This window comes from Otolemur garnettii, unplaced genomic scaffold, assembly GCF_000181295.1.
Source record: "Otolemur garnettii isolate 467f Iridium unplaced genomic scaffold, OtoGar3 scaffold00146, whole genome shotgun sequence".
NCBI classification, from domain to species: Eukaryota; Metazoa; Chordata; class Mammalia; order Primates; family Galagidae; genus Otolemur; species Otolemur garnettii.
In genome coordinates, this window is record NW_003852541.1 from 3,167,412 (window position 1) to 3,174,373 (window position 6,962).

The 6,962-nt window shown below is 38.9% G+C and overlaps 1 pseudogene; it reads right to left on the bottom strand.

The window, feature by feature from the left end:
- Positions 1–1,444: 1,444 nt before the first annotated feature.
- LOC100965877 lies at positions 1,445–2,111 on the bottom strand (annotated as a pseudogene).
- Between the last annotated feature and the right edge of the window lie 4,851 nt (positions 2,112–6,962).

Sequence of the window (6,962 nt, forward strand, 5' to 3'; positions counted from 1 at the left end):
AAAAAAAAAAAAAAAAAAGAATGCATTGTATGCTTGTTCTACTAACTCTTGTCTCAAGTGCACATCGTTTGGTAGACTTCGGTGGCCTGTAGACAGTTCCAACACCAAAGCAGAAGAAGCAGGACACGTTGTTGTGTGAGGCCTCCCAGATCTCCCCTTGTGCACATCTTACACTTACCAGGAATGTGTGCAGTTATCAAGCATGTTGGGGGCACTGCTGCACATTCACGCCTCCATTGTCCTGTCCTTCAAATACTACTTAAAAACAAACAAAAAAAAATGGTCAGGCACAGTCGCTGACATGTGTAATCCTAGCACTATGGGAGGCGGAGATGAGTGGATCACTTGAGCTCAGCCTGAGCAAAAGCGAGACCCTGTCTCTAAAACCAGCCAGGCATTGTGGTGGGCTCCTATAATCCCAGCTACTCAGGAGGCTGAGGCAAGAGGATAACTTAAGCCCCAGAGTTCAAGGTTGCTATGAGCTACAATGATGCCACGGCACTCTACCCAGGGAAACAAAGTGAGACTTTGTCCCAAATAAATAAATAAAGCAAAAAACCAAATACCACTTCAAAATGGTCTTGCGCCTCTCTAAGGACAACAGTGTTTCTGCCATTTTCTTTCACTGTCCTGCCTATAGCACGGTGACCCTAGTATTCATTTGATTAACACTATCTTTTGAGCCAACATCATACTATAGATTGTTACTGTACTTCATTCAACTTTGAAAAGTCATGTGTACTATATAAATAACATTGCTTTAAATGTGAACACTTTTTTTTTGGTACCGCTGGTATTTGACATCATCAGAGGCAATTTCCTATTGTAACTGTAGAGTGATAATTGGTATAAGTCAGTTGAAACGCCAACCTCAGAGCATTCCAGCTTCAATGGTTTGTTCCTGTAGTTTTCATCCTGTGCTTAGAACTGCAGCCGACGGACCCCCACAGACACTGGAGACAAACTCTGGAGCCCAAGGTTGGCCCAGGTCCAGCTCTTGAAGCAACAAGCCAGGTCTGACCTGAAACACACCAAATAGCAGGGGTGGATCAATCTGCCCAATTACATGGTACAAAGAGACCCAACAGCCGGAGGCCCTATCTGAGAGTTTTTATTATGAATAGATGTTGAAATTTATAAAATACTTTTACTCCATAATCACTATAGCAACTAATAAAACCATGTGATTTTCTTCTTTAGACTGTTAATTACATTAATTGACTATGGAGCCAGCTTTGCACATTGTCATGATGTATAATTGTGTTTATATATTATTGAATTCTATGTGCTAATTTTTTTTACCCTCAACATCACCAAATAATTTATTTGGGATCAGAGTTAAAAGAACACCTGAGAGTTTTAAAATGTATGTCTATTCTGAAACTTCTGATTAGTTATACAACTAATCCATGACAAATTACTAAATTAATTTTACTTTATATCTTCAGACCAGGGGTTTCTCGATGACCTCAAATTTGGGATCTTCAAATTTAAAGTTAGGAAACATATTCATGTCTGCTTTACTTACTATACATTTGCTTAAGCTTAAAAAGCTCCTTCTGCAGGTCTTGCTGACATGCTGGGCCAGCATCAACAGGTCCTCCAGATGCCTGTTGCTTTGACCTATATTCTCTAATCTTGTCCATGGAAGAGTTTCTGTAAAGGATCAAGTTCCTTATTAAATTCCACTGCTGTCGCACCAATGTTCCTCCACAAATGGTCTGAGACTGCCAATCAAATGACAGAGGAGAACCGGAAGAGCCTCTGAAGAATCACTGTGATTCTATGTTATTTGCACTAAGCCCAGAGCTACCAAGGCCACTGCCACTGCTGCCATCATTCTCCATGCACTAATTTTTTGGGTTTTTTTTAGAGACAGAGTCTCACTTTGTCACCCTCAGTAGATTGCCATGGCATCACAGCTCACAGCAACCTCCAGCTCTTGGGCTTAGGCGATTCTCTTGCCTCAGCCTCCCGAGTGCTGGGACTACAGGTGCCCACCTCAACCCCTGGCTATTTTTTTGTTGCTGTTTGGCTGGGGCCGGGTTCGAACCTGCCACCCTTGGTATATGGGGCTGGCGCCCTACCCACTGAGCCACAAGTGCTGCCATCAATGTTATATTTTCACTGGCAATGTTTTTTAAATTTCCCTTTGATATTTCCTCTTAGAATACATGGATTATTTAGAAATGTGCTGTTTAGTTTCCAAATGTTTAGACATTTTCCTGTTATTTCTCTGTCACTTTTTATAGTTTGATCCTATTATATTTATAGAATACACTCTGTATGATTTCAGTTATTTTGTATTTATTGAGGTTTGTTTTATGGTGCAAGGTATGGTCTATCTTGGTCTACTAACTGTGGGTGCTTGAAAGAATGTGTATTCTTCTGTTGGATGGAATGTGGTATAAATGTTAATGAGATCTTGGGGGGTTATGGGGTTGTTTTCTTCTGTATCTAAAAGCTTTTCTGTCTAATGGTTGTTGAGGAGAATTGTCAAATAATAATAATCCTGAAGTTGTCTATTTATTTTTATGTTACTCTTGTTTTTTCTATGCATATTTCGCAGGTCTATTTTTTGATACATACATACATGTTTGGAACGAACACATTGTCTTTTTGATCCTTTCATTCGGTAGATTGGCCCTTTTATTATGTAACTTCCCTCTCTGTCCCTGGTCTTTGCTCTGAAATCTACTTTTTCTAATATTAATATAGCCACTCTTGCTTTTTAAAATTAGTCTTGACATAGTATATCTTTTCCCATCCTTTTACTTTTAACCTGCCTATATCATTATAACTGAAGTGAGTTTGATGTAACAGCATATTGTTAGGTCTTGTTTCTTAATCCACTTATCAATCTTTGCCTTTCAATTGGTGTATTTAGACTGTTTATACTTAATGTGATTATTGACACATTTGAGCTTACGGCTACCATTTTTTCACCTGATTGTTCTCTCTGTCTTTAATTTCTCTGTTTTCTTAGTCCTACTTTCCCATGGGTCACTTGAAGGATTCTTTTCAGAATTCCATCTTGATATATATCTAGTTTTTTAAAATGTATCTCTTTTAGATTTGGGGTTGTTGGGTTCTGATTCTTTTTTGAAGGTAAAGTGGATGAGATTGCATGTGGGGTAAGAGACAAAGGGAGAAATTAAGGATATCTCTTAGATATCTTCCTATAAATAACAGGAAACATGGAAGTGTCACTGACTAAAACAAGGAAAACTATGATAGGAACACATTTGGGTGCAGGATAAAATCAGGAGCTAAGTTTCATCCTGTCAGTTTGGAGATTTCTACTGGACAGCCAAGTGAACATGTTAAGTAGACAGGTTGAATCTTGAATACAGGAGATGGTCTGGGCTGGCAATACAGATTTGGGGATCATTCACATACAGATAATATTTAAAGCCATTAACCTGTTTAAGATCACCTGGAAGCTAATATAGATTAAAGAGAAAAAATATTAGAGAGTTAGGCCTGGCGCACTTAATCTTTAGCATTCTGAGAACGTAATGAGAAAATAGCAAAGACTTATGAGGCAAGTGAGGTAGGTGGAAAATCAGCAGGTGTCCTAGAAGTCAAGTAAAGTAACTTCAGGAATGAGACAGACATCTGGACCTACATTGTAGAGGTCATCAGTGACCTTGAGTAGAAATTTTATTAGAATGTTGCACATGGAAGGCTTTATTGGTGTATTAGACAGACTTCTACTGACGGAACCAATAGGAGATAGATAGATAGATAGATAGATAAGAGGGGATTTACAAAAAATTGGTTCACTCATAAATCACTTTATTCTTGAAAAGATGCTCTGAACTTTCCTTATATTGTAAGTTTTGGCACGGGCTTACATTTTTCTGAAGTCACTGTCTATAATTCTCAAAGGTCTGAATGTATCTAGTGTCCACAGTTCAGCCTTCAAAGTTCTTGTTTGATTATTTGCTACTACCACCAAGATCTGCACCTGCAGTGGCTCCAGCCACACCCTAGGCTTCAATGCTCACCGCAGCCACCCTCCTAATCGTTGCATCCACAAAAATGTATCTAATTGCATAACCTTTTTAGTTGTTGCCATGGGTATCATACTTTACATAACTTACCGCAATCTAATGGTGTCATTTTACCAATTTGATTTACATCACCTCTTTTTATGTCACTTTACTCTCAGCCATTTATGATGTAATTGTCAGAAATATTACCGCTACATGCATTGAGAGCCACATTAGATAGCATTATAATTTTTTTTTTTTTAAGACAGAGCCTCAAGCTGTCCCCCTGGGTAGAGTGCTGTGGCATCACAGCTCACAGCAACCTCCAGCTCCTGGGCTCAAGCGAGTCTACTGCCTCAGCCTCCCAAGTAGCTGGGACCACAGGCACCTGCTACAACGTGTGGCTATTTTTTGGTTGCAGCCATCATTGTTGTTTGGTGGGCCTGGGCTGGATTCAAACCTGCCACCTTAGGTATATGTGGCTGGAGCCTTAGCCACTGGAGCCACAGGCGCCAAGCCAGCATTATGATTTTTACTTCTGCCATCAAACATAATTTGGAAAACGCAAGAAGAGAAGGAAAGTCTATTGCATCAATCTATATTTTTTTACTTTCTATTGTTCTTCTTTCCTGATGTTACAAGAGTCCATCTTTTGTCATTTTCTTTCTGTTTCTGGAACTTCTTCTAGTTGTTATTTTAAGGTAGATCTGCTGGCAACAAATCCTCTTAGTTTTCCATTATCTGAGAATGTCTTAATTTCCCCTTTATTCCTAAAGCATATTTTCACTGAATATAGAATTCTGGACTAACATTTTTTTCTTTCATCACTTGAAAAATGTTCTAGCCACCATGGTTTCTGATGAGAGACCTACTGTAGTTTGATGTTTTAAGTAAATAATACTTAAAGTGTCTCTGAATGCTTTTGAATTTTTTCCTTGTCTTTAGTTTTCAGATATTTGACTATGATGTGCCTTGGCATGGATTTCTTTGGGTTTATCCTATTTAGGGTTAATTTAGCTTCTTGAATCTAGATTTATGTCTTTGCCAAATTTTTAGCCATTATTTCTCCAAATACTTTTCAGTCTCACCCTTTTTCTCCTCTCCTTCTGGAACTCTGATAAGTGTTAGATCTTTTGTTACAGTTCCCCATGTTTCTGAAATTCTGTTGCTAGAAGTTTTCCAGTCTATTTTCTTTCTATTGTTTAGATTGGATAATATTGTATATAATAATATATAATTTTATTTTTAAGTCCATTGATTCTTTCTTCCGTCCCCTCCATTCTGCTGTTAAGTCCACCCATGGAGTTTTTTATTTCATTATTATGTATTTTATCCTAAATACACTACTTAGTTTTTTTTATATCTTCTATTTCTTTGCTGAGACTTTCTACTTTTTTTGTTTCATGTATATTCATAATTTGCACAATGCAGCATTTTTATGATGGTTGCTTTAAAATTCTTATCAAATAATTACAGTATCTGTATCATCTTGGTGTTGGTGTCTTAATCTATTGACTTTTCTCACTCACCTTGAGATCTTCCTGTTTCTTGGTATGGTGAGTGATTTTTTAAATTGAAATATAGATATTCTGGTGATTATGCTATAAGGTTCCAGATCTTGGGGCGGTGCCTATGTCTCAATAGGATAGGGTGCCAGCCCCATATGCCAGAGGTGGCGGGTTCAAACCCAGCCCTGGCCAAAAAAAAAATTAAATTAAATTAAAATAAATTTTTAAAAATTTTTTTAAAAAAGATTCCAGATCTTATTTGAATCTTGTCTTTTAGCAGACTCTACTACCACTCTAGCAGGAGAAGCGAGGTGCTGTCTCATTATTGCCACGCAGGGGTAGAAGTCCATCAGTCCATTTTCTCCAGAAATCTAGCCTCTACTGACACCCAAGTGGAGGGAAGGGGCTACTTTTTACTACTGGGTAGGAGTGGGACCCCAGGGTCTCACTGAGCTTCCACTGATACTACCCTCCCTAGATGGGCAGGGCTGCCTCATTTCTCTCTACACGATTCCTTCCTGGAGAAGGTAGCCCCATTACTGCTGAGCAGTGGTTAATTCCTCTGCCCTGACACCACTCCACCAATGAGGCAAAGGGTGCCTTGTTTTATCACCCAGCAGGGATAAAAGTCCTGGCTCCTAACTTGGCTATCTCTGACATGACCCCACTGATGGGGGCAGAGATTGAGGTATCTCACTACAGTCTTGCAAGACTAGAAGTCTAGGCTCTCCACACAGCCTCTGCTCAAGGTGGATAGCCTGGGAGAGGGCAATGTTTTTTTCTGTGTTTGGCTGAAGTAGAGCAGTTATTAACTAAAAGTTTTCTGTCTTCTAGACTACCTCTTTCCTGATTCTTCGGCTGCAAAGAGCAGGCTTTGGTGTGTCCTTTAATCATGCTCCCTCTTTCTCTACACCCTTTAAGGTCTTCTTACACTTGTTTTTTGTTTGTTTTATTTTATTTTTTGAGACAGAGTCTCACTGTGCTGCCCAGGCTGGAGTGTAGTAACTACAACTTCCAACTCTTGCCTCAGCCTCTCATGTAGCTGGGGCTATAGGCATGTGTGCACCACCACATCCGACTAATTTTTTCTTTTTTATAGAGGCAGGGTCCCAGGCTGATCTCAAAGTCCTGGCTGAAGTGATCCTACCACCTTGGCCTCCCAAAGTGTTGGGATTATAGATGCAAGTCACTACGCCTGACCTTCTTAGGCTTGCTTTATATATAATTTCTAACAGTGTTAGTTCTACTTAGAGGAAGAATAGAGAAAAGTACATCTACTCCAGCTTTTCAGAAGCAGAATGGAAGATACTGTTTAATACAGTCAATTTTCTCAACCTCATTCTATGGTTTTTAATTCTGAGTGATAGAAAGGATGTCTCCATTTCAAGGTTGTAAAAAACCTTGCCGTATTTTCTTCTCGTAATTTTATAATTTCATTTTTAAAATTTAAATCTTTGGT